The sequence below is a fragment of the Procambarus clarkii genome, chromosome 33 (genome assembly GCF_040958095.1).
Source record: "Procambarus clarkii isolate CNS0578487 chromosome 33, FALCON_Pclarkii_2.0, whole genome shotgun sequence".
Taxonomy (NCBI): Eukaryota; Metazoa; Arthropoda; class Malacostraca; order Decapoda; family Cambaridae; genus Procambarus; species Procambarus clarkii.
In genome coordinates, this window is record NC_091182.1 from 28,951,176 (window position 1) to 28,973,519 (window position 22,344).

Genomic DNA, 22,344 nt, shown 5'->3' on the forward strand with positions numbered 1-22,344 from the left:
ATATCAGGAGACGGGTCGGGCGTCAGGGAGTGGTGCAAAGCTTTGTGTGTGGCTGCACCAGAGTGTGAGAGAGAGAGAGAGAGAGAGAGGGGCTCTTTGGTGGTCGTGAGCAGGGGAGAGAGAGGGGGGCTCTTTGGTGGTCGTGGGCAGGGGAGAGAGAGGGGGGCTCTTTGGTGGTCGTGGGCAAGGGAGAGAGAGAGGGGGGCTCTTTGGTGGTCGTGGGCAGGGGAGAGAGAGGGGGGCTCTTTGGTGGTCGTAGGCAGGGGAGAGAGAGGGGGGCTCTTTGGTGGTCGTGGGCAGGGGAGAGAGAGGGGGGCTCTTTGGTGGTCGTGGGCAGGGGAGAGAGAGAGGGGGGCTCTTTGGTGGCCGTGGGCAGGGGAGAGAGAGGGGGGGGCTCTTTGGTGGTCGTGGGCAGGGGAGAGAGAGGGGGGCTCTTTGGTGGTCGTGGGCAGGGGAGAGAGAGAGGGGGGCTCTTTGGTGGTCGTGGGCAAGGGGGAGCAGGAAGAGGGTGGTTAAGGGCAGGGTTGTGGTCGTGGGGTTAGGGGGGTCGTCGGGTTAGAATAAAGATGGAGGAAGGTGGTTTCAAAGCGTTACACAACATGGTTCTGAAGCACTCTGAGAACATGATAGATCAGGAATTGGGATATCTCGGGCTTCGAACTTATATATGTCGTAACTAATAGCCAGAACGCATTATTTAACCTAGTATGCAAGGCCCGATTTGCCTAACAGGCAGAGAAATTTTCGTTATTTTTAAGAAAAATTTCAAATTGGTTTGAATTAATATTATTATATTAAGAACTTGAATTAGTTAGGTTTGGTTTGGTGATATGGTGCAACAGTTTTGGATGAGGTGAACAAATTTGTGACATGTAAGACAGAACACGAAACAATGGGTACTATTTGGAAATGAGAGCATAAGAATGGAAGTAACTGCAGCACTAAGCACTAAACACTAAAACTCTGTTTAGTGTTTTCAGGTTACAGTTGTGTGTGTAAACTAAAGTCTTTGAAAATGTAATACGTTATTACGAAACGCGTTCAAGCGTCGCGTCAGACTAGAAATAAAAATAAATTTTGGAGAATTGATTTTTCAATTACCATCAACAGTAAAAAGAAACGTAAGAAATATGGAGAAAATTCGTGTTAGAATTATTAATCTCACTTTTTCGGTCATATTTAACAACATATGTTTACAAGAAGGACTGCTACCAAAGTATATATATATATATATATATATATATATATATATATATATATATATATATATATATATATATATAATATCTATATATATATATATATATATATATATATATATATATATATATATATATATATATATATATATATATATATATATATATATATATATATAGACAGCCTCGAGGAGTAAGAGCTACGCCACGCCAGCTATCAACCCCTGTTTGCTTAACCTCTAAACTCAATCTACTTAACCCGCAAATAGTCTCAGGAAGAGTGTAAGGATAACCATCACTACGGCGCCTCGCCCAGTTCTCTATGGAGATCAGCTCGGAATCACCGATAAAGTAACAAGCAATAATGAGAGGTAGCGTGGGATGGTTTATAGACGAAACGATGAACACAATTGTCAGAGGTGATTGCCACTCCGCTATGAAAAGAGCAGCCTTCTCGTTACACCTATAATCCCTTACAGCCAGTTGAAGAGCCGTAGAGTAGTGCTATAGAGCTGTATAAAACCTTGGCTACATCGCTCGGTTGGTGCTGGGGGGGAATTTTGCCTCACTGGAACGTGTTTAGTGTGGCCGAGGCACAGGAACCGATGTAGGCAGAATGGATTTCTTTGTTATGCAGAATAAGATGGGATTACATCGTCTCAGACAATGTCTCACCCAAAATTCATCTCTACATAGTTTCGAAAATCGAGGTATATATATGTATGTATATATATATATATATATATATATATATATATATATATATATATATATATATATATATATATATATATATATATATATATGTGTGTGTGTGTGAGACTAAGGTTGGAGGTTAGACGCTTAGGGCTTGCCACACCCAACTTTGCAGGGTGAGTGGTCTGGAGGGTACGGGACGAACATAGGCTGGTCATTGTTGGTCTTATTGGTCATATTAAAAGAGGTTCAGGCCCACTGAAACCTCTCCTGTGCAAATTAAGTCCGAATTGAATTTATGAAGTATTTTTTCCCCCCTTTCAGAAATGACTCTAGCCATTTACTGGCGCATTTCCATGATTTCCCTGACAACTATGAGGTGAATTGATTTGGGTTACAGTGATGGAGATAGTGAGTAGTAAAGATATTTATGGTGATGAAGATAGTAGTATGTTGTGATGTAAGATGAGGGGTAGAGGGGGGACAATGGAATCATAAGAAGAGAGAGGAATGAAATGGGGGGAGAGGAGTGGTCAAATGGAAGAAAGAGGGGTTAGAGAGGTGGGAAGTGGAAGGGTGTATGGGAGATATGGGACGGAAGGTGGTAAGAGTTGGAGAAAGGGAAGGATGAAGCGGAAGAGAAGGAGAGAAGGGGGATGAAAGAGGGAAGAGGGGGGAAGAGGGGATAAATTGGGGAAAAATGGGGAAGAGGAAGGATGGAGATGAGAGAAAGAGAGAGAAAAGAGGGGAAAGAGAGGTGGTATACTATGAGTGCTTCTTGAAACAGTCAATGCAACCCAACCTTTGAATAATTTTGAAATATCGTATTAATCATACTCTTTTGATTAATATATTTTTTGCTTCTCTTATCAATTTTTTTCTAATGTAAAGCATCACTATACAGACGTCTGCAAAATTATAACAAAATCTAACTGTCATACTGCTCTTTTATAACTGTCATACTGCTCTGTCTGAAATTAGTTGAAATGGTGAGGGATATTAGGTAAGCTTACTCATGCAGTCACCCGCAGCACTGCTGAGAATCAGGCTGGATCCCCTACCCTTCCACAAATGGTCCACAGAGACAGAGATAGTGAGAGGGGAAGGAAGGAAGGGAGAGAGTTAACACATAGGAACAGAGAGTGTTAGAGAGAGTAGATAATAGGCGAAGAAACAGGAAGACCAGAACACACAGAGAAGCAGTACCCGGGTTCACCTGGGTATCCCTCCTGGTATATTAGAAGTCTGCCTCTTTGTTAGCCTCATTAAACTTTGCAGGGTGACTGGTGGGTTTTAGGGGGCTATCATAGTGGGCTACGCCCCATTGTCCACTAAGTTTTTTTCCAAGGACACCTCCATGAGGTAGGGGGAGATAAAATGGTCATCGCTGAGCCCAAACAGCATCCGAGTTATGCTGAAGGCTGTAATTCGAAGTGTTTACAGTAACAAACATCTAAATCACATGTTTACTGTGGAGAGGTCACTGGGGTTCAGCGGGTAGAGTGAGGTCAACTATGTAATATAGAACAAAGGGGGAGTGGGATTTTCTAGAGTGGGGGTGTGGTGCCACGTCACAAGTACCCCCGCCCCCCTACACACCCTGCCCCACACCCCCTTTGTGTACCTGCCCCATGCCCCCGTGTACCTGCCCCATGCCCCCTGTGTACCCGCCCCTGGGGACATCACTCTTATATGATGTCCTTCACCACGTTGCTTGAGGTGGTGAAGCCGCGAGGCCTCTTTTCTTGCCTCTCTCCAACCTTGCTTTTTCTCCCCCCACGTGTTACTGCTCTTGTATATTCCCCTCCCCTCCCCCTCCCCCTCCCCCCCCCCTCACCCCTCCTCTAATCACCTCTTCCCCCTCCTCCGTCTGGGCTGCAGTTCTTATTCGTCTGTTCCTTCGTCTCTTTCACGTCGCTGCCATTTTTCTTTTTTTCTTTTTTTATAGTTTCTCTTCGTATTCTTCGATTTATCTTAACACTGACTACATGCTAACGCAATTGGAGACTTGTGTCGCTTAATGACGGTACGACAGTCATTCCCCCGAGGTCCTGAAGGAAGCGACCAACTGCATCATTAATCCTCTGGCTTCAGGTGACTCTCCCGAGGCACTCACTGGAAGTAACCCCGCCTGCACAAGCTGTTCAACCTGCTGAGGGATGCTCGTTCACTTGCTTCGGTAAGATCATCTGCTTTGCTTCAAACACCTGCCTCGCTACAAACATCTGCCTCCCTACAAACATCTGCCTCCCTACGGTGCAGCACCTCTTAAACCGACACCGATCTCGCCACGTACATTATGGAGAGTTCTTCATAACGTACTTCCCATTTTCATGGCTGTCTGAAAAAACGAAAATCAATTACGCAGTAAGATCGAGACAATTAGTGCCGAGGTGAGAAAAAAAACCGCAAATATCGACGGTCGATCATACATTTTTTCCCCTTCGTCATAACTGGTTCACTGATATCTTGAGCTGGATATCGTGAACACGGGAGATCAAATCGTCTAAAGATCCTTATAGGAAGGGTCGGCCCCCTATCGGGTTTCTGTTCCTTTACGGATAGATGGCCAAAACAGGAGTTTAAAGCGTGTCAACACGTTCCACCACCTCGACAATCCTGGCATTTTTAAGATGTCGCGACGGCAGAAGTGGTACAATGAGAAAGACCCGACGATTAATGAGACTTTAGGCAGGTCATGGAGGATTATTTTGCTTGCTCTTACGATTTCGGGATTTGGTAAAATTCTTTCTCGTTTTCTGTGAGGTGTAATGATAGGCATGCATGGGGGACAATAGGTAACGTTATGGCGGAAATGGAAGGTGAAATATGACAAGAGTTCCAGGTTGTATTCTCTCTTTTTCTGCCCTTCTCTCTCTCTCTCTCTCTCTCTCTCTCTCTCTCTCTCTCTCTCTCTCTCTCTCTCTCTCTCTCTCTCTCTCTCTCTCTCTCTCTCTCTCTCGCTCTCTCTCTCTCTCTCTCTCGCTCTCTCTCTCTCTCTCTCTCTCTCTCTCTCTCTCTCTCTCTCTCTCTCTCTCTCTCTCTCTCTCTCTCTCTCTCTCTCTCTCTCTCTCTCTCTCTTTCTCCTGTAGCTCATGGTGTTACATTTAAACATTTACAAGTACTTGTACACAGTGTTACACTTAAAGCACTGCGATACTAACGTCGACGACAACATAAGAATTACGGAGCTGTGCTATTTAGAAGAGACTTAACAACACAGAAATTAGACACTTTCTGGCACTTTACGAACAAAGGCTTTGTTAGGTTAACTATGCTGCCTTGGTTCCTAACTTTTAGGTTCAGACACTACAAAAATTTACGTTTGAGCTTACGTCACAAGTTCACGTTTAGCAGGTCGTGAGAAAAGGCTGTGGAAACGTAAGGTACTAATCAGTAACGTCATTTTGGACTAATGAAACGAGGGGCATATTTCAGTGATCTGTAGTGTGATCTACCTTCTTGAGGTCACAGGTAGATACAAGAACTAGGTAGTACTGCTCAACATACACTGGGAGAAGGTTAGGGGGGTAGAAATAGCCTAAGCTACTCTATCCCTTTGAGATGTATTTATTGCTTATCTCAATAAACATACTTGAACTTGAACTTGGGAGAAGGTTAGGGGGCGGGAGTTAAAGGAAATAATCAGTATTGCTCAAGTCATAATAAAGGGAGAAGATTGGGAAAACAGGCAGTTTTGTTCCATCTTCACGGGGGAAAGGAGAACGATGTAGAAGGGGAAAAATCAATATTGTTGTACCCACAGAGAGACATGGAGAAACACAGCGAGATCATCTCCCCCTTCCTTACCCCATCCCACACCAACTTTCTCACACTTAATGGTACAATTGTCATCACATGGCACTGAAATTTAACAGGTTTGTTGAGTATAAGACAAGTCACCACTCCTGAGAATAAGATAAGTCACCACTTCTGAGTATAAGACCAGCTACCACTACTGAGTATAAGACCAGCCACCATTACCGAGTGTTAAAGAGGCTGATAATTCAATATACGTAACTGGAAGATTACATTTATTTCGCTTCAGATGCCAATTTACAAAGCCCCAATGATAATAATTCTTCGACCTCAGTGTCATCCCAATTTGATTATTGCATTTCCCATTTTCTGCATCCTAGTTAATTATATACGGACAGGAGATGGCAAATGACTGATAAAACAATCAAATAATATATATATAATGATATAGGAAGACTAAATAAAGGTTGGTTGAGATAAATTTTCGGCGTTACGGGAGAATTGGTGGAAAAATCTCCTTGTCTCCACTGTAAATCTCCACTGTAACCATGGTAACCCGAAGTCTGTGTATTGAATCTTTTTTGGCGGTAGGATAAATGTATCATTCGATGAGTGTGATCAGTGTAACACTGTGCTCGCCGGGGTCTAAATCTCCGCTCGCAAATAATCGAAATTGCGTTGGAAAGGTCAGAGTTCAGAGTGACTTGCTCTCATCTGAGAGAAGATTCTTGTGTGTGTGAGTGTATGAGGAGCCTCTATGGCTGATGGGAGGGGACTTGAAGGCTGCTAGGATGAGTCTTACTGGTGTGAGCAAGGAGGAGCCTTCTAACTGTTGGAAGGAGTCTTATTAATTGTTGTGAGGCGTCTTAGAAACTGTGAGGAGAATTTTCAGAGTTGGGAGGAGTGTTGTCACAGCTGTTAGGAGCCTTGGGAGAATGGAGAAGACGATTATCCCAGCTGGTTCGAGCCTTTACACAGCAGTGAGGTGCCTTAAGAGAACAGTGAGGAAGCTTAACACAGCACTGAGAAGCTTTACCAAAGCACTGAGGAAGCTTAACACAGCATTGAGAAGCTTTACCAAAGCACTGAGGAAGCTTAACACAGCACTGAGAAGCTTTACCAAAGCACTGAGGAAGCTTAACACAGCACTGAGAAGCTTTACCAAAGCACTGAGGAAGCTTAACACAGCACTGAGAAGCTTTACACAGCATTGAGAATCTTTAACACAAACCACTGCACTTAACGCTACTTCTCCCTTGTTACTTTACAACAGTAATCCAATCCAATCATCTTCCAATCATTTGGTGGCCTCTTTCACACGGCTCATGGTTCACAGGTGTTGATAACGAGTGAATCATTCCTCCCCACTTGATGCCACTGGCAGTGGTAGGTACCCATTATTAGGCACTAATGTCTGCCACTGACAACACACACACACACACACACACACACACACACACACACACACACACACACACACACACTGCATCTACTGGAACAATTGCTACCTGATAACTGCAAATAACTCTGACCAACGCAACTAATCACTATCGTTGCGATCACTTGTAATCATGAATGCTTGAGCCGGTGAAAGCAATTGGGCCGGTTCTCGTGTGATAATTGATTTTCTCTTCAATTTGCTGTTCTTCTTCTTCTTCCTCTTGAGAATGAACTCTGTAATGATGGCTTCGGCTGATAATAGATGGGAAGATTTTGTAATGAGTATTTGAGGTGGGTGTTAGAATCAATATTGTAAAGTGTATAAGATCTGCATGGGTGGAGAAATATATTGCTATATATTTTGGTCCGAAATAGATTTGTACACTAAATGTTTCAAAGCAGAATGATAAAGCAATGCTCATAAATGAAGGTTACATTAAAATGGTCATAAACTATTGACAAAGTTGTGCTTTTTTTTAATATAAAAAGGAATGCAGGTTTCACTCAAGGTGTAATGACAGTCATTTCTATATATAAATTTATATTTTATTGTATTGTCATTGTACTTGTAATTGTATGTAATCATTTTTCAATATATGTGTAATAGGAGAGAGAGAGACAGAGAGAGAGAGAGAGAGAGAGAGTAGGAGAAAGATCACAGCCTCCAGCATCCTCCCTGTGGAGGTGAATGTCAGAGAACTGGTACAATACATTTGTCTCACTTATTCCGAGTTTAATTGTCGTATGAATGATATATTTCTCTTATATATAGTGATTTATTCTCTGCGATTGAAAACATGTGTGAAGCTCGAATGAATTCCTGTGAATCTCACTTAACTATAAATGTTAAGTGAGATTCACAGAAATGTTGATTTGTTCATTAATTCTGGAAAAAATCATAATTTGTTCCATCTTAATTGTGACTTACATATTGTTCGAGTGTATTACAGTTTTTAGTATTATTGTTTGGCCCTTAAATTGTCAGGCTTTGAATTTCCTCCCTATATTATAATACTCTCTCCCCCGCTTCTCCTCTCGTAGGGTTAGTATAGGGAGCCGTATAAACGTTCTGAGCTCACTCCCTTATCTCTCGTTGCGATGACTTTAATGTTGGCTTTATATGGGACAGCTTTATGTTGGCTTTATATGGGGCAGCTTTATGTTGGCTTTATATGGGGCAGCTTTATGTTGGCTTTATATGGGACAGCTTTATGTTGGCTTTATATGGGACAGCTTTATGTTGGCTTTATATGGGACAGCTTTATGTTGGCTTTATATGGGACAGCTTTATGTTGGCTTTATATGGGACAGCTTTATGTTGGCTTTATACCGGACAGCTTTATGTTGGCTTTATATGGGACAGCTTTATGTTGGCTTTATATGGGACAGCTTTATGTTGGCTTTATATGGGACAGCTTTATGTTGGCTTTATACCGGACAGCTTTATGTTGGCTTTATACTGGACAGCTTTATATGGGACAGCTTTATATGGGACAGCTTTATATGGGACAGCTTTATGTTGGCTTTATATGGGACAGCTTTATGTTGGCTTTATATGGGACAGCTTTATATGGGACAGCTTTATGTTGGCTTTATATGGGACAGCTTTATGTTGGCTTTATATGGGACAGCTTTATATGGGACAGCTTTATGTTGGCTTTATATGGGACAGCTTTATGTTGGCTTTATATGGGACAGCTTTATGTTGGCTTTATATGGGACAGCTTTATGTTGGCTTTATATGGGACAGCTTTATGTTGGCTTTATATGGGACAGCTTTATGTTGGCTTTATATGGGACAGCTTTATGTTGGCTTTATATGGGACAGCTTTATATGGGACAGCTTTATGTTGGCTTTATATGGGACAGCTTCATGTTGGCTTTATATGGGACAGCTTTATGTTGGCTTTATATGGGACAGCTTTATGTAGGCTTTATATGGGACAGCTTTATGTTGGCTTTATATGGGACAGCTTTATGTTGGCTTTATATGGGACAGCTTTATGTTGGCTTTATATGGGGCAGCTTTATGTTGGCTTTATATGGGGCAGCTTTATGTTGGCTTTATATGGGACAGCTTTATATGGGGCAGCTTTATGTTGGCTTTATATGGGGCAGCTTTATGTTTGCTTTATATGGGACAGCTTTATGTTGGCTTTATATGGGACAGCTTTACGTTGGCTTTATACCGGACAGCTTTATATGGGACAGCTTTATGTTGGATTTATACCGGACAGCTTTATGCTGGCTTGATACCGAGCAGCTAGATGTTGACTTTAAACCGGACAGTTTTATGTTGGACTTTATACCGGACAGCTTTATGTTGGACTTTATACCAGACAGTTTTATGTTTGGACTTTACCAGACAGATTTATGTTGGACTTTATACTAGACAGCTTTATGTTGGACTTTATACCAAACAGCTTTATGTTGGACTTTACCAGACAGCTTTATGTTGGATTTTATACCAGACAGCTTTATGTCGGACTTTATACCAGACAGCTTTATGTTGGACTTTATAGCATTGATCTTCTCTCAGCCCTTCGTCAGCCCTCAGTTCTCCTCCTCCAGTAAGGTGTTACACCAGCCAATCTATCTCTCGAGCATTCAATGATCTATTCGAGAGGACGGGTTGTTAGACCTGTGAAGGGCTCCCCTTGAAAGCTCCCTCCTTGGTAGATTACGGGGCTCACCATAGCCCGTGCTACTTGGAACTTTTGTTCCGGGTAGCAAATCTTAAACAACAACAGCTGCCTCGTTGAGCACTCTAGAGTCTCTTTAATACTCTGTTATCTTCATGAAATGATCCTTGGTGAGGTGCCTGGAGTGTTTTAGTGGAAGGTCATTGAGCTCCTATAATTGCTACCTGGGTGTGAGTTCTGTGGAATGTTCCCTTGAATGCTACGTAAGGAGCTTCGTGGAGATGTTCCTAACTAGCTCCAAAACGGTCTGAATACGTCTTGCTATGAAGCGAGATGTGGGGAAAACTGACTCGTGGGATTTATTGATTTATTTTCAATTAATTTATTTAATGATTTATGGTTTATGATTAATTTATTTCTTACGTTAATTTATTTTTGTTTTGATAGCGGACTGCATGAATTTATAGTGGATTGTATCTTGAGGTTATCTTGAGATGATTTCGGGGCTTTAGTGTTCCCGCGGCCCGGTCCTCGACCAGGCCTCCACCCCTAGGAAGCAGCAGCCCGTAACAGCTGACTAACACCCAGGTACCTATTTTATTGCTAGGTAACAGGGGCATAGGGTGAAAGAAACTCGGCCCATTGTTTCTCGCCGGTGCCTGGGATCGCACCCAGGACCACAAGATCAGAAGTACAGCGTGTTGTCCGCTCGGCCGACCGGCTCCTGTATGATATTAATTTCCCGCAAGTAGCTTTCTACACAACCTGGGGGATTATTAATTATATTCTACCAATCGAATTTATCGATTGGTAGACATTCACTACAAATGTAAAAAGTGTTAGACTACATTGGTAAATAAATAAAATAAAATAAATACAACTTATTTAAGCCATAAGCAACTATACAACTCTGTATAGTTGTATATGGCCTGGTCAAGCAGATATGAACACGGAAGGTGAAACAAACTAAGTCTTATAAACAAATCCACACGGGCCGTGAGGAGGGTTCGAACCTAGGTCCGAGAGCATCCCAGACGCTGCCTTAAACTAAATCTTCTCGTAGGTGAGCCCAGCGTCGTCAAGGGCCACGTGTTGAACGAGGTAGTTACCGCTATTTCTTCTTTTTCTTCAATTACACCTGTCAAAAACGGACACTCAGTAATGATCATAACTAATATATGACAGCTATATCAGGGGGGAAATGATTAATTATAAATTAATTAATTATGATTACTGGCCAGAAATAACTAGATTTAGTACTACGGGCTACCTGGAATTTTTTGTTCCCAGTAGCTGAATTTAGCCCCTGTTACCTAGCAGTAAAATAGGTACCTGGGTGTTAGTCAGATATTTATAACAATAACAACAGCTAGATTTAATGGGTTACCAGGTACAGAACACTTCCCTGTTGACGAAGATCGTGTTCATGTTGGGAGATGTGAACACCCCACAACACTGCGTCTAGAGGGGAAATAATTGCGGAGCTTCAAGCAGCTCCAATCCAGATATTATTGATGTCAAATTAATGGCATCTCCTCCCTCCTGATTCAAGAAAAACGCGTCTCTTCTACCGGTTCCTAATTCGTCAATATCGATTAAAGGAGGTAAATTGTGTATTTGCTGGTTATTTAATTAAATTCAGTCCTGAGGAAATACCTTATATTTAATCCCCAGACTAACGGGGTAGAAAGAGCCTACGCTACTCTATCCCTCTGAGATGTATTTTTTCTTGTCTCAATAAACATACTTGAACTTAATCCCCAGACTGGTAGATTTAAAGATACGTGTTATACGTAAATGAAGATTTGATGACGTGACAAACATTCCATTTTCTCTGAACGGCTACGAAATCCATTCTCTGAGATATAGTTAGTAAATTAGTAAAGTTTTGAGGATTTTCGTGACATAGACGTTTTTGCTTGGTATGCCAAGTGTTAGTAGTTCGGAGTCGAAATTTCCAACACTAGAAGCACAGAGCATTATGCCTATGAAGCAGGAAGCAAAGGACTAATAAAGCAGGTGTGTACGGTTATGGATCCCAGGGCACCGCTCCTGTGCTAGGTAAGTCCACTACGGGCTCACCATATCCCGTGCTACTAGGAACTTGTTCCGAGTAGCTGAATCTGTAACAGCAACAATGTGATGGATGATACAATAGTGGCCAATAGCCGCTATGATGGATGATACAATAGTGGTCAATAGCTGCTATGATGGATGATACAATAGTGGTCAATAGCCGCTATGATGGATGATACAATAGTGGTCAATAGCCGCTATGATGGATGATACAATAGTGGTCAATAGCCGCTATGATGGATGATACAATAGTGGTCAATAGCCACTATGATGGATGATACAATAGTGGTCAATAGCCGCTATGATGGATGATACAATAGTGGTCAATAGCCGCTATGATGGATGATACAATAGTGGCCAATAGCCGCTATGATGGATGATACAATAGTGGTCAATAGCTGCTATGATGGATGATACAATAGTGGTCAATAGCCACTATGATGGATGATACAATAGTGGTCAATAGCCGCTATGATGGATGATACAATAGTGGTCAATAGCCGCTATGATGGATGATACAATAGTGGCCAATAGCCGCTATGATGGATGATACAATAGTGGCCAATAGCCGCTATGATGGATGATACAATAGTGGCCAATAGCCGCTATGATGGATGATACAATAGTGGCCAATAGCCGCTATGATGGATGATACAATAGTGGTCAATAGCCGCTATGATAGATGATACAATAGTGGTCAATAGCCGCTATGATGGATGATACAATAGTGGCCAATAGCCGCTATGATGGATGATACAATAGTGGTCAATAGCCGCTATGATGGATGATACAATAGTGGTCAATAGCCGCTATGATAGATGATACAATAGTGGTCAACAGCCGCTGTGATGCTGCTGCTGCTGCTGCTGAGTATTGTATGTGAGAAGCACATACAATAGTGACCAATGTAGCTAGTGTATCTTCATCCACACTGAAACCTCACTTGGGAAAGTGCCTGTCTCCTGGGTCACATTGTAGCGTCCCTCCTAACATATAGCCGTTATCGTATCGACAGTTAAAATACATTAGGAACGTATGAATTATAATGACGGACAATATGTCGATCTCGTAACGATAGCAAGCCCTACAATAAGTAACAATGATTGCCCTCTTGTGCTGTTATCACGAGCGACCTCCATCATCCAACGCCCGGCCTGATATCCTCTCCTTGCTGAAGACGGAACACAGGATGGTGTTCCGTCCGGCGAGTGGAGGAGCAGCTCGAAGGGTCCTCAGTATCCCTAGGAAGGAAAGCAGAGAATGTACACTGTGCAGGATGGAGTGTACACCATGTAGGATGGGGTGTACACCATGTAGGATGGGGTGTACACCGTGTAGGATGGGGTGTACACCAAGTAGGATGGGGTGTACACCATGTACGATGGGGCGTACATCGTACAGTCAGCCCGTCCTTGCGAGCGTTCCCAACGTCTCAAAAATATCCTACTAAAGGGCTTCATCTTAAACAACCAGACGACCCCCGTACAGAAAGCTGGGTATTATGTGTGAAGGACCTTGGCCCATCAGATGCCGTCTTCTGACTGATGGCTCCAACACGCAAATATCAAACCAGTGATCATTTGTCACACACTGATATATTGACCATTGTTATGGCTCGAATCCAGTGCGCTAAAATGACACAAAAGGAAAGGGTGTACGTTGTTGCTCTTTCCAGCACCTGGTTTAGTAGGCTTGAAATGAGCCTTGATCCTTTACGTATGCTTAGTATTAGGCGGGGTGCCATAGGCACAATCAGAGAACACTGTATAAACATCAGAGGTCCGCGGTTGTTCAACACCCTCCCAGCAAGCATAAGAAATATTGCCGGAACAACCGTGGACATCTTCAACAGGAAACTAGATTTATTCCTCCAAGGAGTTCCGGACCAACCGGGCTGTGGTGGGTATGTGGGCCTGCGGGCCGCTCCAAGCAACAGCCTAGTGGACCAAACTCTCACAAGTCAAGCCTGGCCTCGGGCCAGGCTTGGGGAGTAGAAGAACTCCCAGAACCCCATCAACCAGGTATCAACCAGGGGTGTAGTACAGATGGACGGAGCTGACAGGGAGGTACAACTGGGGTTGACCAGACCACACACTAGAAGGTGAAGGGACGACGACGTTTCGGTCCGTCCTGGACCATTCTCCAGTCGATTGTGAGAATACAATTGACTTGAGAATGGTCCAGGACGGACCGAAACGTCGTCGTCGTCACTTCACCTTCTAGTGTGTGGTCTGGTCAACATACTTCAGCCACGTTATTGTGACTCATCGCCTGCATACACCTGGGGGTTCCAGCAAGCAGAGTATCGCCTGGTAATCAAATGTGGACACTAACGTAAAGTGACCGGAACTTCGCCCATGAAAAATTCAAAGAGCGAAGCGACACGACAAGTTAATTTCCGCATTGTATTTGGGTTTGCAGGGACAGGAGATTGGAGGGAAGGAACAGACAAAGGAAAAGGGCGTACCAGAGCACGTGGAACGGATTAAATAAAACGAGAAAGAACGCGAAGAGCAGAAACCCCTGAAAATTCAGAACATCACAGACGAAAGAGTGCAAATAAAGCCAGTCAAACAGAACAAATATTGATGAATGTAAAGCTGAAGACAGAGGAGCAAGGGTGAGCTACCAAAGGCTCAGGAAGGGGGTGTATATAGGACCCTAAGCTGTGTTAACTTGAGGTGTCGTACCTCACTGCCTCACCTCGGCGATAATACCTCATAAAACTTCTCTCACATGCGGGCTACAGACACAGTCACCACAGGGGAGACCTCTGCTCCACCATCCGCTCACATGCTTACGTGGAGCCCGCACACACTCTCATATATACACGAACACATGCTTATATGTACACACGGGACACATGGGTTACATCCACACACGGGGAAGGTAGGGGAAAGGAGATAAAGGAGAGAGAAGGCAGTGAGGAGTAGAGAAGGTAGTGAGGAGTAAGGAAGATAGTGAAGGTGGTTGAGCTCTCGTAAATTGGCTTTTCCTCAGGCTAGTTTGGGAATTAGAGAATTAAGGTCCCATCTAGTGTGACGATCTGGTTGTAAGCTCTTGTTAATCCTCTATATAACGCCTTCCGGTAGGATTTACTTGATCGGATTATCAGATGCTGTTGAGAGATAAGGCCTGAGGGTAGCTTGTTTCCTCTGTGAGTATTCAAGGAAATTCCCACTCATTCTATCTTGACTGGACGGTAGAGCGACGGTCTCTTGCAGGCCCCCGTTCAATCCCCGACCGTACTAGTGGTTGGGCATCATAACGCACCAAATCCTTATCCTGATCCCTTCCAAGTGTTATATATATCCTCGTAATGGCTTGGCGCTCACTCCTGAGAGTTCCTTTGCCTTCTATCTTGAAAGAATAGGGGCCACCCAACCACAGAATTTCTCTTACAATGCATTAATGTAAAAGCCGCTGTGTTTACGAGACATTCTCGCCATTACTCGACAAGACAAGTGTCCGCCAGCAAGCAATGCGTGTCGAGCATAAATTCATATCCCGACTTGGGGTTCCGCTCGGGGTAACCAACAATAGAGTCTGGCAGAGTTTGCCCTCAACTGATACACTTCCTAACTAGGATAAACAAAAGAAATAGTGTGGCTAGAAGGTGGCTTTTAGCTCCAAACAAGGCAGTTGAGCGAGTGACGGGGCTAAGGCCTGTTTGTCGTGTATGAGGCTCAAGAAACTGTCGTATTATCTTTATTTATGGGTGAAGGACACGATAGAGCAGGAGAAGATGCGCACCTCCTCAGGGGACGCACCTACCTATGTTGACGTCTCTTCCTCCCCCACTCTCCCTCTTTGGACATCCTCCTTAACATCCATACCACTCTGGCGCACTCTCCCTCCCTCCCTCCCTCCCTCCCTCTCTCTATATAATTGACACCCTTACCACCTCTCTCCCTCTCTCTCTCTCTCTCTCTCTCTCTCTCTCTCTCTCTCTCTCTCTCTCTCTCTCTCTCTCTCTCTCTCTCTCTCTCTCTCTCTCTCTCTCACGTCCATCTCCCTACTCTCAACATTATTCCACGAGCTCTAAAGACCGATTTTTATTCACTATACTGAAAGGATGAGTAATAAAAATCCATCTCAACTCAGCACACTCACGTATATATGTCTATCCACTCAGCACACTGAAGTATATAAGTCTATCCACTCAGCACACTGAAGTATATAAGTCTATCCACTCAGCTCACTGAGAGGTAAAGATCCATCTACTCAGCACACTGACAAGTAAAGATCCATCCACTCAGCACACTGAGCAGTAAAGATCCATCCACTCAGCCCACTGAGAAGTAAAGGTCTATCTACTCAGCTCACTGATAAGTAAAGGAGCCATCTACTCAGCACACTGAGAAGTAAAGGAGCCATCTACTCAGCACACTAAGAATTTTTAACCCACCCACTGAGAATGAGTAAAGACTCATCTTATTAAGAATTATCCTTTTTAATAATTTCTTTATCTGTGTACCAGATAAGTTACCTTATTACACCTGGCCATCTTCGAGATAATAATTACCGTTGTCGCTCCCAGGTACAATTGGCCGAGAGTCTAAATTTGGCGCCGGTAATTGAGAGACGTTCTCTTGTGTCTATCCAGGAGCAATCTTGGCTCGTTAGTGGCTCGTGAACTTTCTAAGAAGCTCTGACTGAAACAGATTTCTCAGTTAGCGGTGGTTCGTCCAGCCTGGTTAGTGAAACGGCGTATAATTGGGTGATTCAGTCATTATGAAAGTGGGATTTGCATATTTGTAGCACATGTACTCACCTAGTTGCGCTTGTGGGGTCGGGGGGGGGGGAGTTGAGCTTCGGCTCTTTGCTCCCGCCACAGGCGTATTGTAAATGATTCTTTAGTGATAATTGGATCAAATCTTTGCAATATTGTTCTGCTGTTACTCACGATGAGATTGCTATCAAGTATTGAGTCCGGAAATCATTACTTGTTATCTTGAGGTTATCTTGAGATGATTTCGGGGCTTAGTGTCCCCGGGGCCCGGTCCTCGACCAGGCTTCCTATTTGCTACACACCCCCAGGAAGCTGTCCGGAGGAGCTGTCTTAACTCCCAGGTTCCTATATACTGCTAGGTAACAGGGCCATCAGGGTGAAAGACACTCTGCCCAATTGTTTCCTCCTCCACCGGGGATTGAACCCGGAACCTCAGTACTACGAATCCGAAGCGCTGTCCACTCAGCTGTCAGGCCTCTTGTCAGCAATATGTGCACACGAAATGAGTTAGAGTCAAACTACGTTGTTACAGTGTGTAGGAAGGAGTCGCATCTCCGCTACCTTGGTTCTCCATTCACGAAGTAGCTACGCAAGCATTTACGAACCTGTACATCTTTTCTCAATCTTTGGCGGCTTTGTTTACAATTATTAAACAGTTAATGAGCTCCGAGGCACCAGGAGGCTGTTTATAACAATAACAACAGTTGATTGGCAAGTTTTCATGCTTGTTAACTGTTTAATAAATGTAACCAAAGCTGTCAAAGATTGAGGAAAGATGTACACGTTCGTAAGTACTTGCGTAACTGTTTCGTGAATCTGGCCCCGGCAGTCTAACCAGAGATCTATCTTGAGATGGGTTATCTTGAGATGATTTCGAGGCTTTAGTGTCCCCGCGGCCCGGTCCTTGACCAGGCCTCCACCCCCAGGAAGCAGCCCGTGACAGCTGACTAACACCCAGGTACCTATTATACTGCTAGGTAACAGGGGCATAGGGTGAAAGAAACTCTGCCCATTGTTTCTCGCCGGCGCCCGGGATCGAACCCGGGACCACAGGATCACAAGTCCAGTGTGCTGTCCGCTCGGCCGACCGGCTCCCAGAGATCACTACAATTCGTATATAACGCACGCTAACTGGCGTACATACTCACTCTCACGTTGTGAAGAACAGCGCAGAGAACCGCTGAAGAACGTTACGCAGCTGAAAATCTTCTTAGACCGTTACTGTAGTCACAATTCAAATTTAAATTCAAACCCTTTAGTCATAAAATAACTGTGAATTTACGTTTTGCCTTATAGCAAATTGCAGTTCGTTATCTGAACAGAAGGTATAACAAGAAGGCATAACAAGATAACATGAAATTGTAATTATGTTATGCGTAATCAGGATTTGGATGCTTAATTCATCAGTGATTCATTAAGATCATTACAGAAGGGACTGGAGGGAACAGTCGTTCAGATGGGACTAGAGTGAAGAGAGTGCACAGCTGTAATCACAAATACAGCGGTGACATTTAAACTGCCCAAACATAGCATAAAATTAGAATGAGTTGAGTTGACAAATTGGACGATAACTAAAATAAACTAACAGTCACTATCACACCATCTCAACCCAGCAGTCACTATCACACCACCTCAACCCAGCAGTCACTATCACACCACCTCAACCCAGCAGTCACTATCACACCATCTCAAGCTTATCTCACCATCTCAACCCAGCAGTCACTATCACACCATCTCAACCCAGCAGTCACTATCACACCACCTCAACCCAGCAGTCACTATCACACCCCGACTCTCCAAAAGGATAAGAGTCACTCTCAAATAACACGATAACTAATTTTATATTTTAAGCACAGACTAATACTCTATATATTAATCCGGCTCAAACAACGTCCAATCAAGAGATACAATACATACTCGGACCCTCCAATCAACAGACACGCTACATACTCGGATCCTCCAATCAACAGACACGCTACATACTCGGACCCTCCAATCAACAGACACGCTACATACTCGGACCCTCCAATCAACAGACACGCTACATACTCGGACCCTCCAATCAACAGACACGCTACATACTCGGATCCTCCAATCAACAGACACGCTACATACTCGGACCCTCCAATCAACAGATACGCTACATACTCGGACCCTCCAATCAACAGACACGCTACATACTCGGACCCTCCAATCAACAGACACGCTACATACTCGGACCCTCCAATCAACAGACACGCTACATACTCGGACCCTCCAATCAACAGACACGCTACATACTCGGACCCTCCAATCAACAGACACGCTACATACTCGAACCCTCCAATCAACAGATACGCTACATACTCGGACCCTCCAATCAACAGACACGCTACATACACTTAACTGTATTCCAGGAACGATCTTAGAATCAGTCAAGTCCTGCACAGGAAAAGCCAAAGAATGTTGATGTCATTAACTTGGTTTAAATTATCGAGTGACGCTAATGGAGAGAGATTTGTTGGCTGATGTTACGAGGGAAAGAGATTCGCTACACTTAATGTTACAGATAACGGATATTTGTATAATGTAATAATAGAACTGCATTGTAAATTTGCTCAATTGCTTTAATCCGATTAATATATAAATAAATCGAATTTGCAGCTCTCAGTTGAATGAAAGAGCAGATTAATTTAGAAGAGTAATGTCGGAGTGCATTTATGGTTCACTATTGATTAGAAAGGATTTATACGATATATATAAATCTGTAAATATATAAATATTATAAAAATATAGTTAGAGACTCGACTAAAAGTAAATAAATGTTTATCATAGGGAGGGAGCCGGTCGGCCGAGCGGACAGAGCGCTGGACTTGTGATGCTGTGGTCCTGGGTTCGATCCCAGGCGCCGGCGAGAAACAATGGGCAGAGTTTCTTTCATCCTATGCCCCTGTTACCTAGCAGTAAAATAGGTACCTGGGTGTTAGTCAGCTGTCACGGGCTGCTTCCTGGGGGTAGAGGCCTGATCAAAGACCGGGCCGCGGGGACACTAAAAAGCCCCGAAATCATCTCAAGATCTCAAGATAATCATGATACCCAAAGCTTAGGATATGTGTTATACTAAAGACGGCCGTATACTTAGATGCTTAGAGTAGCTCAGTCGATTAAGGCAGTGTCTGGGATGCTCTCGGACGCAGGTTCGAATCCTCGTCACGGCCCTTGTGGATTTGTTCATTTGATGCATCACGTTAGTGTGATCTCTATGTGCTTAGAGTATTCGTTATACATTATTGATGCCCGTGCTACCTCTTGGGTGACTTAATCTTTATCAATCAATCAATCAATCCTTATACCTGCATTTAGCGTTTATTATGCATTGCAAGGCCAGGTTTATCAGGTGATGATAAGGAAGCCGTTTATGTGTTTCTGTGGTGGATTCTCTGACTTAAGTGTTGGTGATGTTCGCTGGTTTTGGGGTGGACGAGCGACGGTCTCGCTTCATGCAGGTCGGCGTTCAGTCCCCGTATCTTTAACTGGTAGGTGAAGAGGTGCATTAGGTGAAGGACACTGCCAATTTGTATTTTCCTCGAACAGGAATCGATCCCTGGCCCGCAGGACTATGATTCCAGAGCGCTGTCCACTCGGCTGTGTATGTGTATGTGTGTGTGTGTGTGTGTGTGTGTGTGTGTGTGTGTTTGAGAGAGAGAGGATTTAAGACATTGATCTATCGATACCTGACGTAAGTGTCTATCTTAATCAGATCACACTTCATACAATTAAACACCAGGATCCTTGGAATGTTAAACTCTCCTTCAAGACATAAAAACCAAGAGATAGCAACGAATTTTTCTACAGATATCTTGATAACCATATTAAAGAAAAATGAAGATAAACTATCGAGTTCCTAACACCTTCGTATCCGAGGGCGCGTCAAACCAAGATTTCAACACGCCTTTAGCGCAGGGAATCGTCTTAAGGCCCATCAGAGCTCACTACGACCTCCTATCAGCCTCGTTCAGGGGGGTCAGTGAATATTATTCGATCTATTAGCATACGTGTAATAATTCTGACGATCTGTACACACTCGGAGGAGTTTATGATAATGGTATGTAGATTTATGTATCAATACAGAACCGTGTTTATGTCATGTATTAGCATTTATGATAATGTTAGCGAACGCTGTCACGATGAAAGAAAATAACTAGCAACTTCATTTGTGGTTTTTGATCATATTCGTGTGATCAAATTTGCTATGATTATAGGTTTATAATATCAAATCAAACATTTAATTCTCTATTAATGAAATTTAATATATTGATATTTATATCTTCAAATAGTCATTTAAATCTGCATCTAAAATTATAATGTCTGTATGAGGTTGGAAAATAGATGCTTTGGGCTAGTTTCACCTAATGTTTAACAGTAATTGCCATTGGGCACGTGCCTAACATGGGAGGATCAGGGTAACCATCAGTCTAATGAGTGTCTCTTCAAACAGTACCAAAGCAACCCCCCATGACGACTCTTGCTTATTAACTCAACTCTGAATTATTATCAGCATTTTTCCTTACCATATTTTCAAACATTATGCACCGATATCAGCAAAATTTTCAACACAATTCTAACTATAGTTCACTGTAATGTGTGTTCGTGGCATTAACAATTCCTCTACCACCATTCACCTGACACCCCTTGTTACCTACCATCCCAGGTATCAGCTCTCCATACACACTCACGTCACATATATGTTGATGCATGCTGATACCAAGTGACAGAGACAAACTGTGAAACAGAACAAGAGACAGATACAGACTGATCGAAACACAGAGAAAGAGACAATGAGAAAATGACAAACTGCATGAGACAGAGATGCAGAGACAGAGACAGACAGACAGTGACAGACATAGACATAAAAATACAGACAGCCAGTAAGAGAGACAGACACAGACAGCGAGATAAAATCGGATTCACAGAGGCAGAGAGAGACGGAGACGACGTCGAACTAAACACTTACAGGATTTATCCCGCCTATTAAACGTTTTTACAGATATTTTACACATAAACGTGACGCCTATTGACACCAACCACAAGATAGAGTTCAAAATCTACTCCAAGAGCAAGAAGACCTCCAACTTGCTCAAGAAGAGCTTGACATCTTGACATCTTGTACAGTGCCTTGAACGAGACCAACCCCCCCCCCCCCTGCAAAATTTGATGATGCTAGTCCCTGACCTTGAGTAGATGAAGATAAACTCCATGCAATTAAAAACCAGGATCTTCACACACACACACACACACACACACACACACACACACACACACACACACACACACACACACACACACACACACACAGAAATGGCTACTGGAATTCAACACGAGCTAATGTAAAGTTATGGAAATGGGACTAGGAGACAGGAGACCAAAGGGACAGTACACAATGAAGGGGAACAGCCTACCTGTAACGACGCGTGAAAGAGACCTGGGGGTGGACGTAACACCTAATCTATCTCCTGAGGCACATATAAATAGGATAACGACCGCAGCGTACTCTACACTGGCAAAAGTTAGAACATCATTCAGAAACCTAAGTAAGGAGGCATTTAGGGCGCTTTACACTGCCTACGTAAGGCCAGTCTTAGAGTATACCGCCTCATCATGGAGTCCCCATCTGAAGAAGCATATAATGAAACTGGAAAAGGTTCAGAGGTTTGCAACGAGACTCGTCCCAGAGCTACGAGGGATGGGGTATGAGGAGCGCCTGAGGGAACTGTGCCTCACGACACTAGAAAGAAGAAGGGAGAGGGGGGACATGATAGGA